Source organism: Pantherophis guttatus, chromosome 3 (assembly GCF_059756535.1).
Source record: "Pantherophis guttatus breed Tessera chromosome 3, ASM5975653v1, whole genome shotgun sequence".
NCBI lineage: Eukaryota > Metazoa > Chordata > Lepidosauria > Squamata > Colubridae > Pantherophis > Pantherophis guttatus.
Genome location: NC_142065.1, coordinates 21,106,582 through 21,126,244, shown reverse-complemented (window position 1 = coordinate 21,126,244; position 19,663 = coordinate 21,106,582). Strand labels below are relative to the sequence as shown.

Genomic DNA, 19,663 nt, shown 5'->3' with positions numbered 1-19,663 from the left:
AGGGACAAAATCAGTGAAGGTTTGGATGATATCAGGACATTAGTTCACCTCACAGACAAACTAGGTGAAACGTTTGGCCATGTCCAGACTGGAGATGCTACCACAAAGAAGTTTTAGAGAGAACAAAGTTTTCCCTCTTGTGATTTTTTTTTTAAAGTTCTGTGGCAAAATTTAGAAAGACTTCTGGGGTTGCACTCAACTTTTTAGGGACTCTATGCCCACCCGAATTGCAGATTGACCTTTCTCCCTCCCAAACTAAGAGGAAGTCTCCATGGATTTAAACTAGCCTATAAAGGTTAAGTTTTGGTTACAGAGCTTCCATAGATAGAATTTCCACCAAACAAATAAACAAGCAAATAATTTGAATAGGATTTGATATATATTTCTTTCATGTAACTGAAAGTAATTCCGGAACAAGGGGGAATTTGTATTAAAAGAATCAGCACAGGAGAACGTTAAGTCTCCCGCCACCCAAAGTCTTTGATCCCAGATTACATACATCCCTCCCCCTCAGCAGATACACAGCAACTCAACTTTTCTTTAACAAACTAAAGAGGATCTGGGAGGTCCAATCACAAATCTCTAGCATTGCATGCAGAGATATCCCATAAACGCCAAAACATTCCATGTTACTCTTTTTAAATCTTGCAAAGTCAAGATTTGTGTACCATTCCCACATTTAATAACTAGACTGGAGTCATAATTAGAAATTAGGGCTAGCTGCTGAGTATTTATAAATCATTTAGCTGACTAATTATTAATATTGTTGATTTTACTCCTGGGGGGGAAGGAAGGAAACTTAGCCTAAGGTTATATGATGACAATTGTATATCTGAATGCATTATAAAAATAAATGAATCTTTTGGAAAGTTGGGTGTCAAGTGATCTACAAATTAATTTAAGCTGTACCCTTCACCCTGGTGAAACATGCCACATATCTCAAACTTTTCACTTTTTTTTTTACTTGTTCTCATTGATAAATTTAAGCCAATCTAGGTGAGCCAGAGTAAAAATGCTAATATGGAAAGTCAACAAGTTTATAAATGCCAGACATCTGGTTTTTCAATACACATATCATACTCTCCTCCAACTCAAGCAGCTATCTTAAGCATAGGCAGTATCATTTTGTGGCACATTAGAGCTGACGTAGAAAGATTCCTTATCGCTAAAAGTCAACAAACAGGTCAACAAGGTAGTGTATAAAATACAATGAACTTTATACCTCAGTTTGAAGGTGGCAAAATAACCTTTTATATTTCTGGTAATAAAGCTGATGTTGTTATGAATGCTGAGGATACAGCTGGGTTGAGATAACCATAACTGCTTTTCAACTAAATGTATGCCATTCATATTCTAAAATATGTATAAAACTCCTGCCCCAGAGGCACATCTGCATTTTGTTTTTCAGTTTTCCTTTCCTGATCCTGAAAGAAAGCCAACTGATTTTCGATTTTCTGAAATCTCTTTTAAAATGCTAGGACCACATGGATATTGGCAGCCTTTTTTGCATTGTTAAGTGAAGGAATTGTCTGGAAAGGACAGCCCATTACAAAGTTTACTGTTAAGTCCTCTGGATCTGCATCATAATTGAATGAGCAGATTCCTATTTACAAAAGAAGGATGTGCTGCGAGAACAAACAGTACACAGAGAGCCTCTTCCAAAAAGATATGGAAAAAAAAAGCCTCACATCTTCTCAAACCATCACTAAGAAGGCGATTTGCCAATATGGAATGCAATCAACAAAGTGCGTCTTCTTCAAAGATTTCTCAGGCCAATATTTAAAAATGGGGAAGAAACCTTCCATGTGCGAGCCACAAAGTTTAGTATAAATGTGACAAAAATGACCCTTCCCCTCCCCCAGGTCAGAGGAATGGGGACAAAAAAAAAAAGAGGGGATGAAAATGAATTTAACACAAAGAAATTAAGCCTGCCATAATGTCTATGTTTCACGCTAACAGCCTGCTCCATCCTGCTGTGTTGACCGTAATGCTCTATCAAAAGTACTGTCAGGAGCTCCTGCTGAGTGGCTAATTAAAACAATTACAAAGACAAAGAAAGTATCAGTGGCATTCCAAGCTACAAACAAAGAGATAAAGGGAGAGAAATTATCAATGGTTGATCTCTTCAGCCATAGTTTTTGAAGTGGGGATTTATTGATCCCCACAAATGAAAGAGGTTCCTCATATTCACTAAAAATGTAGATGTGTGTTCAGATGGGACTGGCTATATTTTGGACATGTGGAAAATGCCCCGTATGAATAATGGCAAAGGTACCAACTCATGATTATATTGCATTTAAATATATATTGCAGTTTCTGGGATGTCGTAGAATTGAGCATATGGGAATGCTGATTTATTCTCTAATTTCTGAAATGGCTTATCTTGGAAAAAAAAAAGGGTGGATGGGTTGCATTTCCTTGGAGCAAAATATTAAAATATTTTGAGGAGGCAGAGGAAAGTATTGCTGCTATTAGAATACTTTGAAGTATTTTCATTATGTTAGGGACATTTGCGAAGGGATAAAAAAAAAATCAAGATGGAGGAGTGACTGTATGAGGGAAGCAACGCCCTTTTAAGTTTACATATGATACACATAAAATGGAGCGAAGCTTTGACTACTCAGTTACTTCTGCCATCTTGACTTCTTCACTAGACAGTAATTACAGTACTACCTCATACTGCAGTACAGTATCTGTGGCTATCTGAAAAAGGCCCTTGGGAGGATTTCCCTCCTGACTTTAACTGAGGCATGGCGATGTCTAATCCACTTACCCTGGCAACCAGAGGTGGGTTTCAGCAGGTTCTGACCAGTTCTGAAGAACCGGTAGCGGAAATTTTGAGTAGTTCAGAGAACTGGTAGTAAAAATTCTGACTGGCCCCGCCCCCATCTATTCTCTGCCTCCCAAGTCCCAGCTGATTGGGAGGAAATGGGGATTTTACAATATCCTTCCCCTGGAGTGGGGTGGGAATGGAGATTTTACAGTATCCTTCCCCTGCCACGCCCACCAAGTCACGCCCACAGAACCGGTAGTAAAAAAATTTGAAACCCACCACTGCTGGCAACCATTTTGTTCTGCCTGAGTTTGCCTGATGGGTCCTGTGAGCTAAGGCGTTTTGACTGATGGAACTTGGGAGAAGAGCTTTTTCTATCATGGCACATGCCTTTTGGAATTCAGATTGGCCCCATCCGTGTTGGCTTTCTATCAATCTACGAAAACATGGCTCTGTGCTCAAGCCTCAAACCCCAGAAGTGGGATGAAAACTATTGCTTGGACATGTTGAGCACTGGAGCATAGCTTTGTCATTGTTTTCCAACTGGTTTATATTTTTGTATATGCTTCTATTATTATTATTATTTTATATTGTGAGCTGTCTATAGAGTCATGTACAGTATGTGATATGGGCAGCCATATAAACCCAGTACAGTAAATAAATAATCTTGTCTTTAACCTATGAGTGAGTTAGTTGTACCATTGCTAAAGTGGTATTTTTCCATCCCAGCTTCAGGGATAAACTGTTTAGTCTTAGACCCCAGTATTGAGAGGGAAGTCAGGTGGCTGACATCGACTGAAAGACAAAACAAAGATTGGCAGTGGATACAGCAAGTTTGATGCTGGGGGAGTCTTCTGCTGCCTCAAGGATAGGTGCATAGTACTAATTGTTTGGCAGTGAGGAAAGGCCATAATGAATGGTAACTGGTGCCTTTAAGGTTTTTTAAACCAGTGTTTCTCAAATTTAGCAACTTTAAGCTAGGCTGGCTGGGGAATTCTGGGAACTGAAGTCCACATGTCTTAAAGATGTCAAGCTACATAAACATTGTTTTAGACCAGGGCTGTCAAACTGGAGGCCCATGGGCCGGATGTGTCATACGCTGGCCACACCCACGCCGGGTTTAGCAAGGGGGGAAAAAGTCCCAATACGTCACATGACACCACCGTGACAATGTGGGTTTGACACCCCTGTTTTAGACTATAGGTCACGGGTGTCAAACTCGATCACGTCACATGACATACTGTGATGTATCGTGACTTTTTTACCTTTGTGGAACCAGGGTGGGCGTGGCCTGTGCATGACGCATCCAGCCCGTGGGCTGCCAGTTTGACAGGCCTGTTATAGGTGGTCCTCAACTTACAACCATTCGTTTAGTGATAGTTCAAAAGTTATAATGGCCCTGAAAAAAATGACATGACCAGTCTTCACACTTAGGCCCATCACAGCATTCCCAAAACCTGATCAAAACTCAGACTTTGGCAGCCAACATGCATTTATGAGAGTTGCAGCATCCAAGCGTCAACGATCGCCATTTGTGACCTTCCCGGCCAGCTTCCTGCAAGCAAAGTCAATGGGGAAAACCATATTCGCTTAATGGCCATGTGATTCATTTAACAACTGCAGGGATTCGCCTATCAATGGCACAAAAATAGGTAAAATCAAGCATGACTCAATAACAGTGTTATTTAGCAGCAGAAATCCTGCCAGTTGTGCTCCTAAATCAAAGACTATTTGTTTTTGTTTTTTTAAGTAAAGTTTTATTACACACATATTAAAACATTGGACACGGTGTAACAGTCCTGGCATTCTCTTTGCCATACATACTAAAATGAAAGATATATACCTTATTACTTATATACAATTAGAAAGACTATTTGTATTTCCCTATTCTATCCAGTATCTGCAGAACATCTGATCTCCTACTCTTCTGACTTAAGGAATACTGTAGAAATTAGTGGTGAAATCCAAATATTTTACTACTGGTTCTGTGGGCATGGCTTGGTGGGCATGTTCTGGCTTGGTGGGCATGGCAGGGGAAGGATATTGCAAAATCTCCATTCCCACCCCACTCTGGGGCCAGCCAGAGGTGGTATTTGCTGGTTCTCCGAACTACTCAAAATTTCCGCTACTGGTTCTCTGAACTGCTCAAAATTTCCGCTACCGGTTCTCCAGAACCTGTCAGAACCTGCTGGCTTTCACCCTTGGTAGAAATGCAATAATAAACTTGCTTACTTTAATTCTGGGTGTAAATATATTGAATACAATACTGATGTAGTTCATGACTTAAATGAGCCTTAAGCCATTCTGTTTACAGAGCAAATGTATTCTCTTACAGGGAGGGAAAAAAAATCAATTTTTGAATGGGAAAATAAGTCTGCCTTTTTTTTTTCCTTTCATATTCTCAAACTGTTATCACCTCTGTTATTTGCAAAACTGCTTTCATCATACCAGGACCGAATAGCAAAGGATTAGTTTGTTCAGTGAATCAGCACAAACTAAACAGTGGAACTATCATGAACTGGGTGGGCCCAATCTGTAATTGGGCAGGGAGTGCGAATCAGCTGGTCTTTTAATCATGTCTGCACCAATGAGTCAAATAGTCCAATTAGCCAAGGAGTAACTTCACCTAGAGTAACAATAATTCTTTCTCTCCCCCATTATGGATGGAAATAACTATAGCTATGATTCTTCTCTGGGAAAAACACTTTCGGAACACAGTCCGTAGCCATAAGATTGTGCCCTAAAGTGGAAATGCCACAGTTAAAGAAAAGGTAGATAGTGTATCTTAGCATGTAATGTAGCTCAAAGTAAAATAAAGTTTAGAAGTGCTGAAAAATTAAGAACTGATAGAAAAGTCTGCCAGCTGTCTAAGGAGATAATGATTTGCATGAAAATACCCTGAGGAAAATCTGCATTATTTTACAGGTATATTACAACATGGCTCAATTTTTTTTCCCCAGTGAAAACCTGTTAACACAGTTTGAAAGCTAATTTTTATATTGGTAATGTTTTTGCTAGTTGCTAGACGGGGCTAGAGAAGCAGAGTGGTGGGAAAATTGGTGTGAAACTTTATGAGCTTGCCAGCGGGTGGGGAAGAAGTCCTGTAAGGGCAATTTTCAGTTGATGCAATAGTTTGCATTTTTGGATTGTGCAAAATAACCCTTCTTTTTTTCGTCTTCTCTTGAAAGCTGATAGCTTTAGTTTGGGCAAAAGAGACCTGCAAAACAGAGCCCAAAAGAGAAAAGATTGCAATGCGTAAAAAACATACTGAGATCTGTGCAAATATGAAAACTGGCTGTGTTGAGGAAAGAAGGCCCATGTACTCTCTTGTGGATTATATCCAGGGGGGAAATTCAGCAGGTTCTGACAGGTTCTGGAGAACCAGTAGCGGAAATTTTGAGTAGTTCGGAGAACCAGCAAATATCATCTCTGGCTGGCCTCAGAGTGGGGTGGCAATGGGGATTTTGCAGTATCCTTCCCCCAGGAGTGGGGAGGGAATGGAGATTTTGCAGTATCCTTCCCCTGCCACGTCCACCAAACCACGCCCACCAAGCTACACCACGCCCACCAAGCCATGCCCACAGAAACAGTAGTAAAAAAGTTTGAATTTCACCACTGATTATATCTCTCAATCATCCACCCTTCTGATCATCAAAAAACCCCGATGACTGAGAAATCATTGGTAAATATAACAATTACTCATTAATTTCCCCTCAGGCTGTACTGAAAAAAAAAAATCAGAACCACCATTTGATGGCAGCAAAAACTCAAGATTGTATTTTTATGCTGCCATCTAATAAACAATTCGAACAGCACCATTTTAGTTCGGTGACAATAAACTGCTACAAATCAGGCCGAACACATCCTTTTAAAAATGCTGAAGTTGCGAGCTCACTGTCAGTGTGAGCTTGCCAACATTTTTCCTCCTTTCTTTAACATCTCTGTCTATGTACTTGTGTTGTAGGTTTGCTTTAGTTTTTCTTTCTCAGTCTTTGCTCCTAGCAATTCCTTGCAGACTTCTGGTCAATTACTAACCCCACCCGATCCTGCTTTAACTTCCCAATATAATCAAAGTGACCTAGATGCTGTTACCACCTGAGGGAATACCTTTATTAGAACCAATCAAAATGGTCATGAGAGATGGTGGAAATGTTTGAATCTGGCAGACTTTGCAGTGAGTGAAGCTTTTGTTAAGAATTACAGAAATATTTCTTCTGGGAGGTTGAACTTTTATAAAGTGGGTTTCAGAATGGAAGCAGGACTTTGAATTAATCAGTGATAACTGTTGCAGTGTCTGGTTACACCAAACATCCAGAGACAGAGAAGAATTTGTTCCCCCACCAATGTCTGTAAAAACAAATTTGTTCCCCATGCGTTCCCTACCATAAACACTTCCCTACTGTAAACACTTTGCCATTCCAGTCTCAATAAAGTTCTCTTTTAAAGGTATGTGTTGAAGCTGTTAATAAGATCTGCAAGACTCTATGTGAGAGGAATCATTTATAGGTTATATGTGTGTTTATCTCCAGCCACAATCTCATGACTCAATAATGTACAAGATGTGGGGGTGCGGGGGTGGGGGGTAGTGAAAAGATCCATGATGAGATTAAAAAATAAAACAAAGAGAGAATAAAAATAAGATAATCATATTCATCCTAACAGCAAATATAAATAGTAAAAGATGAGGGAGTAGGTGAGAAAGGAGTAGAACTACTGTTAAGACAAGATCTCCTATCCCAAATTCTTTGTGCAATCTAGTAAGATATTGTAGTTGATGTCATCAGAAGCTACTGAGAAAAGGACCATAAGAAACATAACATCCCACTCTGAGAACCTCAAAAAAGGTCATCCAGGGAGCAATCTAAGCTATCTTACTTCCATGCTTGGGTCTGAACCCTGACTGAAAAAAATTATAGTTATTGTATAAATATATATTGATGAATGCTTGTCTTTTTCTTGCATTTTTGTCTTGGACCATGAATCCATTTTAATAAATATTTCTTCTAAAATGCTGCATAATTGATCCACTGCCATCAAGCACCTTCCCCATAGGAAAAGGTTGAAGGCTGATCAGTATTTATCAAAAGGCATAATTATGAGATTGCTCTCCATTTCATTTCCATAGCCTACCTAGATATTTTCCTCCCACTCCATTTTAGCACTCTTTCTCTCTCTTTGGAATAGGTGGACACATTTCCAAATAAAGCTATGAATTGCAGTCATTAGTCACTTTTACTTTTTTAAGAATGCAAAGGAAATCAACACGGGCCCAAAAGCAATCTTATAAAGGTCAGAGACTAGTTCTTTACTTTGCAACAAGCTGGGATCCCATTTTTGAAAAATAGAATATTGTAAAAATAAACAACTCGGAGGCTACTTTTCCAAAGGCCTCTTAAACCTTGGGCTGACCTTTTTTTTAGCTTATGATCAAATCAAAACATATTTTAACTGTATGATTAATAGGGTGTGCTGATCACTTAAGATTTACTTTGATGAATCAAGTCAATTTACATTTTTATGTTGAGTCAGTTGGATTTGAATCATCACTCTGAAAAAAAAAATCTGTGTGTGTATCTGTGTGTATACTCAAAACTCCCCAGAATCACTGAGTCAATTGAAAGGACCAATTTGGCTGAGTGAATCCATTCAAAGGGATAATTTGTTTGAAGCTTCACAGAGTCCTAGGAAACAGGAACCATAACTTTAAAAAAGTGGAAAGGTTTAATCAAGAGGACAGTTTATAGCTGAAGCTAATGGGTGATTGCTGTAGTCCAAGATACTTGATGGCAGGAAGATGGCATTATGTGCTCTAATTTTGACTAGAGCAGTTCTCAGACAGTTATTCCGAATATCTGGAACCTTTGTAATGCAAAATATTCATCCCAGCACAGTGTTATGCGAAAAGCATATTAAAGCATATCTTGCAACCTTAAAAATAAAGATAAGTTATATATAGTGCAATGCATGCAATGCAATGTTAGAAATGTAAATTGACTAATGTTAATCAAATTAAAAATTATCATGGAACAATGCAAGAAATAATGCACTGTAGAAAATTGTCAGACTATGTTTAGGTATGTTTATTAACAACAATTTCGTTTGATGGTTTATTCCCAGACAAATGATACCTTTAGCATAGGAAATAGTCTTACATAATGAAATCAATATAAAAATATGTAAGATCAGTCAAGAATCCCAAGGAAAGTTGGACTATAGAGTACAGTTTGCGATTTTTTTGTAAAGTTTTTTTTTTAAAAAAACACACAAACAAACATACAATACATCTTTTCTGAACAGAATATTGGCCTGGTCTTAAATTTGTACAGATTTTTGTTCATCTTTAACACAATTTTATATGTTCAATTTTTCTCATATCATTTATTCTCTCTAATTTTCAGAAACCAATATTACCCTTCATCTTAACTTCTCATCCTATTATAGTTCAATTTTTCTTTTTCCTCCTTAAAATTTGAGCCCCTAAATTGAAATTCACATAACATAGTACAATCCCCAATTATTTCCTTAAATTCTCTTATTCTAATCACCAATGATTCTTTTATCAACTATTCCAAATAACACAGTTCAACATATTAGTAAAAACCAATTAAATATATATCTTAACCCAAATGTTCCGACTATTACAATTTCATATATTAAACTTCTTATTTCTGGGTTTTATTTTAAATTCTTAAAAATCCCCACCTTTTGTCATTTCTTCATATTGACTTAAATAATTTATTATTACCATTCTATTACTTCATCAATTATTTATATTCTTATCTCTTATTTTAAAAATAATCCATTTATCATAATTTCACTGAATTAAACATATTCAATAAAAAATCAATTAAGTATCAATCTTACTCCAGTACCCCTAAATTTAAACTCATACAACATAATACAATTCCTAATTATTTTATTAGAATCTCTTGTTCCAATCTCAAATAATTTTTTCTTTATCAACAGTACAGTTCGTGATTATTACTAAAAGTCATATTTATATATTCTTTCTATCTCATTAAAAATGTGTTGGGAGATATTTTGGGTCACATTAGCCAAGCACCCTTGAAGCACTTAAGAGACCCAGGTGGAAGAAAGAGACCCAGGCCTCAGTTTCAAAAAGTTGCTCATCCTTGTTTAATATAACAAGAGTCCTGCATAAGAAATATTTATTAGTCTTTGCAATTCTGTAATGCAACCACACCTTAGAATTGTTGTATTCTTTTCCTCTTACCTTGGTGGACTTCAAGTCCTTCCTTGTGGTTTTTGTTTCATTTGTTTTTTGGGGAAAATAGTTTTCACATTTATTTTTAATCTAGCTGAAAATGGTGCCAAATAGAGAAGGCCTGTAGAATTCGGTGGATTTCAAGAGCCCTGTAAGATAGCTCAGTTGACAGGAACATTTTGCCTGTCCTCAATGTAGGAGGTAGGAGAAGTGTTAAAAGCAACATAAAAGTTTCCTCTTTTCTTTTTCTGGCCTCCAAGCTACTGGAAAATTGAGAACCTCTAGGTCAAGTCTGCTAGTGACATCTTAAGGCTGAGACTAGAATTGTTGCATTGTTTGATTTAATAGACTTGCTCTTTGTGCACATTTGGGCTGCCAATATTTGTCAATATTAGTCAATATTTGCAAGATTCAGCATGAAAGTACTGTTACTGAAAAATTGCATAGACTTTATGAAGCTTGTTATTTATGCATTCGTTTTAAAAGAAAAACAAACCTAAGTTTAGAAATCAGGGTGTACATTTATTTAAAATAATCAGTAAAGTGATGTATGCAACTCCTGAGTTTGAATTCTTGACCCCCATCAAACCATAAAGATCACCTTAAACTAATTTATGGATCTACCAAATATCCAAATGGAAAAGGGATATAAAAACAAACAAACAAACAAACAACCAGGAGCCTGGATAGCTCAGCAGACTAATGCATTGTAATTTAACTCCAGCTGTCTGCAATTAGTAAGTTCGAATCTTGCCAGGCTCAAGGTTGACTCAGCCTTCCATCCTTTCTAAGGTAGGTAAATTGAGGACCCAGTTTGTGGGGGCAATAAGCTGACTTTGTATAAAGATACAAAAGTATGAAGGCTATTGCTTAACACATTGTAAGCCGCCCTGAGTCTCTGGAGAAGGGCGGCATATAAATCAAATTAAAAAAAAAAAAGTGTGAAGCTGTAAAAAAAAAATCACATGTTCCTCAATTGGCTCTAGAAGAGGTATTGGAATACTGCTACTGTAATACTAGTGATAATTGTAACAATTGCTGTTCACTGAAATGATTCGTTAACTTGAGGAAAGACAAGTTAAAAGTAATGTGATAGCCATCTTAACTGATGAAAAAATATCACAAAGAAGGCCACAAGTGTTCCAAGTTTCTAGTGTTCCTATACGTAGGACAAAGAATAGTGGATTTAAGTTATAGAGAGATAGATCCTAGAATGATGAATGCTAGGAAAAACATCTTAAGAGTAAGAGCAATTTGACAGTAGAAGCAATTACTTCAATCATGGAGCTGGATATGGTGGCCATTGGGGGTCTTTTATTTCTATGAGTCCATAATACGATACAATCTTATATAATTTTATATAACATTAGAAAATGTATTATTTACAGTAGAACAGGGTTGAACCATGGAATCCTTAGAGCTTTCTGACCCGAGTTGTTTGTTTGCAGATGTTTCATTACTTACCTAAAGAGCACTGCTAATGTTATCTAGTCAGGTAATGAAATGTCTGCATGCAAACAAACAACCTCAGAGGGCACCAAGGATTCCACAGTTCAAACCTGTTCCAGATAATACATTTTCTAATGTTACATAGAATTATATAAGATTATATCTATCAATCAACTAATTAATGGAATAGCTTGTCTCCCGGAGTAGTGGGTGGTCCATCGCTGGAGATTTTCAAAAATAGACTGGCAATCATTTGATCAGGATGGTATAAGGCTGTGATGGCGAACCAATGGCACGCGTGCCACAGGTGGCACGCGGAGCCATATCGGTGGGCACGCGAGCTCAGCACTGGCATGCATGCGTGCGCTGGCCAGTTGATTTTCGGGCCTTCCGGTCCCACTGGAAGTTGGCAAATGGGCTGTTTCTGGCCTCTGGAGGGCCTTTGGGGGGGGCTGTTTTTGCCCTCCCCAGGTCCAAGAAAGCCTCTGGAGGAGGGCGAAAAACGGGCCTACCGGGCCAACTGTGCCATCGCGTGCCAAAAGCAGGGGGAGCACGGGGTGTATGTGTATCACACGTGCATGTACGGGGGGACAGGGCGCATAGAATTATGGGTGTGGGCACACGCACGCGCGACCCTCCCACACTCCCCCCGCTTTTGGCACATGATGGAAAAAAGGTTAGCCATCATTGGTATAAAGTCTCCTGCCTTGAACAGGGGATTGGACTAGAAGACCTCTGAGATCCCTTCCAGACCTATTTTTCGATAGAAAGGTTGCCTTTTTAAATTATTTTTTAAAGTATCAATTTATCAAAATATCAAAACTTATCCCAAAAAGAATATAAGTGTTTTTGTTTCCACATGGAGACCGCTTCTGAACTTCGTGCTTGAAGTGGAAAAGAACCAGGGGTGAAATTCAGCAGGTTCTGACAGGTTCTGGAGAACCGGTAGCGGAAATTGTGTTTCCCCAAAAATAGACCCTGTCTTATATTTTTTTGAACCCCGAAATAAGTGCTTGGCCTTATTTTGGGGGAGATCTTATTATTTTGGGGTGCGTGGAGGAAACCAGAGGAAATGGTGGGGATCGGCTGCACAGGCGTTTAAATATTTTCGGGGAGGGCTTATTTTCGGGGGGGGGCTTATTTTAGTGCAAGCACTCAAAAGCCCGATTGGGCTTATTATCAGGGGATGTCTTATTTTAGGGGAAACAGGGTACTTATTGCAAAATGAGATGACAGACAAGAATAGCTGTTTCAGAAATGGTTAAGAAATCAATCTTGAGCATCCTGTCTTACAATACAAGCCCTACAATATAAGGGCTCACAAGAAAGTTTCTTTTCCATGCTGTCCATGAGCTTATTCTGTACATTTCTTGAATTTCTAATGATTCATCATCATCTAGGTCAATATAAAGTCATTCGTCTTGTCTCATTTTTTCCTCCTCTTTTTAACTCATTATCCTTAACTTTCCATTTTTAATAAAGTGGAAATCTGCAATATTGAAGGAACTGCTTGAATTGTGCTCATGTCAAGGATGAATTAAGATTCCTAAGGGCAGCACTGTGGCAAGATCTGAGTCTTCCATTTCCTTGTTATGGCTACTAAGGTATCCATTCGACAATATAAAAAAAAAAGTGGGGTAAAACTGCAAAGTCCTATGCCATGTGTGCCGGAGGTGGCACGCAGCACCCTCTCTATGGGCATGCGAACCACCACCCCAGTTCAGCTCCACCGTGGATGCGAGTGCACCTCCCGCCGGCCAGCTGGTCTTCGGGTCTCTGCCGCGCATGCACAGGGGGCAGGGTGCGTGCAAGGGGACCGCATGTGCAGGGGGCGTGTGTGCGGGGGGCACACAGGTGTGTGCAGGGGGCCACATGTGCTTCCCCAGGGGGGCAGGCCATGTGAAAGGTGGCACGCACACATGCAGGGGGCCCACACGCAAATGCGCAGGGGTGGGGTACATGAATGGGGGCCGTGTGCGCATTGCATTTTGGGGGTTCGGGCGTGCGTGTGCACATTCGCTTGCGTGCGAGCATGCTTTGGGCACTCAGTCCAGAAAAGGTTAGCCATCACTGGTCTATAGCATTGCAAATCTCGGTGTTCTCCATGAAGTCCTGCAGTGTATCATCCATTGAGTTTATAAGCTTCCACACTTTGGCCCATGTACTGAATTCAGCCTAGCATATCTCTGCCATGTGGCCAGATGTTAAAGCAACTGTAGAGAATTTTCACTGGCTGAAAGTTAATCATATTATACCGGTATTATGAGATGGACTTTGTTTTCTGTTGCTTAATCACTTTTCTTCAAAAAACTTTAAAAAAACCCATCCCAGTTGAAAAATATATTTAAGCATAATGTATCATTGCGGTGCAGAGAGCTTGCATATCACCTCTTATTTTTCACACCGGTTATCTTTCCTGTTTATCTAAAGAACTATACACAGCCTTTAGGTTAATAGGCTGGCCATCACAATGACATAAACATACCAGTTTCCTACAATCAAATAACCAATGCATCAGGCTCTGAAAAAGTGAAAGGCAGGGAGTGCGGTTAGAGAACCTAATTGTGGCATCATATTCCTGTGTGGGAGTTCACTGCTCTTGTAATAGAACACCGGCATAGTTGTGGGTAAAACAAATTGTATCTGGCACCTGTGTGCCAAATACTTCTAATTTATAGTCCTGTACATAGCGTGGGTGGCACCAGCACAGAACAGCATTTTCATCTGAAATCTTGACTGTGGATTAGCACACCAAAACATGCTAAAAATGAGATTCCAGCCCAAATAAAGCTGAATCTTTTCTTTTCATTATTCCAGGCCATTATATATTTTCTTGAAGTTTGCTTAATCTAGGCATTCTAGGTAACTCAACTTCTGATTCACTTTGCAGGATGCAATGTATTCTCCAATTCAAACACTATTTCGTTCCAGATCTCTTTTAATTATGGGCGCAGCTCGTTACGCCCATGTAACACCTCTCCTACGCGAGCTGCACTGGCTCCCGGTGGTCTTCCGGGTGCGATTCAAGGTGTTAGTTATCACCTTTAAAGCGCTCCATGGCTTAGGACCTGGGTACCTACAAGACCGTCTTTTGCCACCAATAGCCTCCCACCGACCAGTTCGTTCTCACAGGGAGGGACTACTCAGGGTACTGTCAGTCAAATTATGTCGACTGGCGACTCCCAGGGGGAGGGCCTTCTCTGTGGGGGCTCCAACCCTTTGGAATGATCTGCCCCCGGAGATACGGAATATCCCTGATCTCCGTGCTTTCCGCCGTGCCCTCAAGACCCTGATGTTCCAACAGGCAGGGCTAAACATACAAACATGAGAATGATTTTTTAAATGTTATCTAATTCTGGGTTTTATTTAATTGACCAAACTAAGTAACAATTTTAATTAGCAATTTTATGATGTTTGTGTGTCTATATTTTTCTTGACTGTACACCGCCTTGAGTCCTACGGGAGAAAGGCGGTATAGAAATATAATAAATAAATAAATAAAATCATTTTGAACAGGGCTGAGTAGGAGGTTCATTCTCATTACACTTTCCATGATTTAATACTGATACTGTGTCTTTTACTAGTGGGAGCAAGTTCAGTGTAATGGAACTCATTATGCAAATTTTTTTTGGTCATGTTCAACATTACCTTTATCCAGAGGAGGTGAGAAACATTTGTGGGCAGATGTTTATAATGACAGTCCTCCCCTTTCACCCCATAGATCGGGGTCTCCAATCTTGGCAACTTTTAAGACTTGTGGACTTCAACTCCCAGAATTTCTCAGCCAGAGAAGTGGTTGGTTAGCATTTTTTTTTAGCTTGACTTCCAGTACACACCTGGATAGCTAAGAATAATCATGTTTAAAAAGCCAAGTTTTTAAGATTTGTTGGGTCAGGCAGGATTCGTGGTGACTCTCTGCACATGTCTATAGATGTAATTGCAACAATGAATGATTTGTCGTTATACCAGGATGGTTGTGGCTTTCCCTGCCAACAACAATGGGCATGTAGGAAGTTAGCACCCACCCCTTTCCTAGAAGAATGAAATATTTTAGGAAATATTAAGAAGGCAGATTATGTTTCCCTGTATGAGAAATGGAGAAGCATGTTTTAAAGACAAAGCAGCTCCCACCTTCCTGCCTCCCCCCCCTTTTGTCAATGGGCCAGAGGCAGAAACTCAATCTTTGTCAATGGACCATCATCTGCAACACAATAGAACCTATCTAGCAACAGAAACTCATCACATGGCACCTGGGAAGATTACATCAGCCAGCAGGGCTAGGTAAGACCCCCACCTCCTGGGAGTCTGACAACCGATCAGGATACTCTTTCGGGGCCCCAGGAAGTTCAAAGCCAGAGAGGGCATAAAACCTGGGGACTCTCAGCATCTCGGCCCCTTTTCTGTTCAGGAACTCAAACCATGTGATCCTGTCCACCATTAAACCATCTTTCCAAGCAGTCTCCATGTTTCCAGTGTCTTTTTCCCCACTTGGAGCTGAACCCAAGAAGATGGATATTTCTTCTTACAGGTATCTCAGGGGCTTCAGGTATGAATCAAGTTTGACCCTGCTTACCATTTTCAAGATTAGCCAAGGGTGGTGAAGTGCTAACATTGGCTATGATAAGCAAAAACGATCAAGTGTATGTGACTTTAATGTCCCCTTTTCTGCAATCCAACACCACAGACTGTGACTGTAGAATAATTAGAGAGGATAGAGAATGAAGTTATGTGGAAAAAAAAAACAGTATAGTACCTAAGAAAAAAAAGCTTCACTGTAATTTATACCCTGTTGTTATTATATTTGACAAAATACTGCAGTGAGCAGAGATAATAATGAATCATTTTAGAGGCAGGAGATGATTTTAATGCAAAAAAAAATAATCACTCATTTATTTATGCAATTTATATACCACCTGAATCCTAGTAGACTCTAGGCACTATACAGATACTAATAAATTAAAACAAATACCAGTAATACTAATCATAATACAGACAATGAAAATTAACAATAGTGCTAGTCACTTCACATTAATTAATTCCTGAAGAATTTTCTGGAATTCTCAAGTCTTTACAAGCTTCCAGAAGGCCGTGAGAGTGAAAACCATCCAGGAGGAAGCTGTCCCAGAGAACAGCCCCAACAGAGAATAACTTATAACTTCACAGCCCTCTCACACCTCATTTAGCAAGCATTCTCTGGCTACTTGGACTGGGTGGGAAGGATCTATCTGGGAAAAGCAGATCCTTAGATACCAGGACTGAGACCCCCTATAGGGCTTTAACAGCAACCAACACCCTGAATTGCATCCAGAACACCCAAGCTCTTTCAGCAAAGGTGTACTATGGCAGTAGCATGACTGCATGTTGATCAATACATTTCCAACAGTTAGATCAGTGTTTCTCAACCTTGGTAGCTTGAAGATGGGTGGACTTCAACTCCCAGAATCCCCCAGCCAGCAGCGCTGGCTGGGGGATTCTGGGAGTTGAAGTCCACCCATCTTCAAGCTTCCAAGGTTGAGAAACACTGAGCTAGAATTTCTGGGTGATCTTCAAGAGAAGTACCATGTACACTGAATTACAGTAATCTGAGAGATGGGTAAGGGCAAGTTTGACGGCTCTCAGTTCAAGATCATTGGGGCCACAGCTAGAGTTGGGCAAAGGCTCTTCAATCTATGGTCTCTGCCTGCTCTTGACTTTACCCAAGAGATTGCAAAGCCCTTTTTTTTTTTTTTTTTTGGAGAAACACAAACGCAAGTGTTAAAGTTTGAATTGTCCTGGTGGAATCACTAAGTTTCTGAATCAATAGTTCCTCCCATCTGCTTGGTTCAGCCTGAATCAATTTTTCAATTTCTCCTTTCCAAGTTTTGACAGTTACCAGGCACAGGATTATCTGTATCTCCCACTGGGTTTGGAGTGGAGATACATAATCTGCCTGTTGATGATCTCATACCAAACTGATCTCAAATTGATGGATTATTTCTTACAACAGCTTCATATAGACATTAAAAAGGATAAGAGGCAGACTGCAATCCTCGGGTAGCTCATACCACGGCAACTGAAGATGTGACCCCTGCCTCTTTCTCACCCCTGATCTGACCTATCAACTCAGGAAGGAACCTCATAGTAATGGTTACTTTCAAATCCCAGCACAAGTTGTCCACAAGAATGACCAATGTGATTTCTATTGCATGACTAACCCATATCCTCCAAAATTTTCTATAATTTTTACCCTGCCAAAGTAGGGTAGTCTTAGTAGTCTTTCCCACAGAGGAAGATTGGAGATATGGGCAGACCAGCAATGGTTTCAGAATTGCCAAAACCCCCACTTGTAATAAAATTGAGCTCAGGAAGATTTTGCAATGAAGCTGGAAGGATAGTAGCATCTCTAAACCTGACCCTTTGGCCTAAGCTCATAAAGAAGGTCTTATATCTGGCTATTTGTAGTACTGTCCTTGCAATAACCACACCCTCCCAGTGCACAACTGTTATTCCATTTCTCTTGCTATGTGATGGGGACTGATGCAGCACACAAAACATGGTTAAACAGATTTCAGCAACAGAAATTCCTCCCTTTCATCCAGCCAGCTCTCGGTCAGATCCATCCACAATTACATTGTCAACAAGGCTACATTATTATGAGTGGACCTGGCATTCAAAAGCATCATTCTAAGCCTTGGCACCCAGTAAATCAGATGCCCAAGGTTTAGGGACATTAGCATCACATTTCCAATTTCCCTTTTAGAATGGCTCCCTTACCCACCCGCCCCATATTTGTTCTTGACTATCTTCCTACTATCACTAATCAAGGAGAGAAGCAACCCGGAATTAAGGAGAAACTTCCTAACAGTGAGACAATTAACCAGTGGAACAACTTGCCTTCAGAAGTTGTGGGTGCTTCATCGCTGGAGGTTTTTAAGAAAGACTGGACAGCCACTTGTCTGAAATGATATAGGGTCTCCTGCTTGAGCTGCTTGGACTAGAAGACCTCCAAGGTCCCTTCCAGCTCTATTCTGGTTGATTTTTGTCTTGTATGAGTTTCCTTCTTCTAAACAGACCAGACATAATCCTCAGTGCATGTTATACACTTTATTCTCCCTTTCATCAACTATCCTTACACAACTCATTCAACTTCTCTGCAATCCAAATTCACCCCGTTCCCTTCACCTCCAACAACTATACTTCTGTTCCCATTTCCAATTCCCCAACTGGTTCTCACTCAGGCCAGAATCAAGGGAAGACATCTTTTCTAAATCTGTGTTCAGAACACTTCTTTCTTCCTCCCCCATTTTCTCAACTCTCTACAATTCCATTTAGGAAACATGGTTGCACCCAATCTTCTTCTACCAGGCTCATCTATTCTCTTCTGTGGTCAGTATGATATACAATACTGCAACCCAACGTTTTGTTTTTCAGGTCTTTTACCTTACTTCATCTTAGTTCTTTCTATTTTTTAAAAAAATATAGTTTTCTAAGTTGTAAACATGTAACTTAGGAGCAGTGAAGGAGCTGATGAGTATTATAAACTGGTAGAGGTGATAATTTAGTGGCAGTGTCTACTTTGTGAAACCAAAGAACCCATGATCTATAAAGCTCAAAATGCTAGGGCTGGAAACCTTCTTCTGGGCCAAGAATGGTGCTTGACCTTTGAATGTTCGAATGTAGGGAAAAAAAATCTAGTGAGCAAAAATATAAAAACAACTTTCTTAATATAATTTAACTTACATTTAAATAATATATTAACAGTATTACTCTTCTATCACTTATTGGCTATTTCCTCATTTCTCTCATATTATGATAATGTGATAATAAAATTAATTAGTCTCTTGGGACCTCATCTAAAACTTTACAGGATCATTTGTAGCACTGGAGTCTCTGACTGTTCATCCTTTGCCTTAGATGGATTACAACTTTTGCCTGATACAAGACTATATTCTTAACTTTTCACTGAAAAATCAGTCATCTGTTTTATACAAACAATACCTATATAGATTTGTATACCTAAGTATACATGTATAAACATTTGCTTGTCCACATGCAACACTTTCAACCTACTCGATTTCCAGAATTTAAGAAACTGAAATTCCAAAGTTTAAGAAACGTAAATTTTAACTAATTCTACGTTACTGTTTACTGAAGAAATCTTGGTACCTTAGTGGGATGTACCTCAGTAAGTGTTTTCTTTTCTAAGCTAGCATTCATGTACATGTACTGAAACAAAG

The 19,663-nt window shown here is 39.5% G+C and overlaps 1 long non-coding RNA gene across 3 annotated transcripts in view; it reads right to left on the bottom strand.

The window, feature by feature from the left end:
- Window positions 1-12,520, bottom strand: part of LOC117674838 (uncharacterized) — a 32,358-nt gene extending 19,838 nt beyond the window's left edge. For all 3 annotated transcript variants that reach the window (XR_004594005.2, XR_009622061.2, XR_015732979.1), the window contains exon 1: window positions 10,008-12,520. This is a non-coding gene — a long non-coding RNA (uncharacterized LOC117674838). The remainder of the gene's footprint in view (window positions 1-10,007) is intronic.
- Between the last annotated feature and the right edge of the window lie 7,143 nt (window positions 12,521-19,663).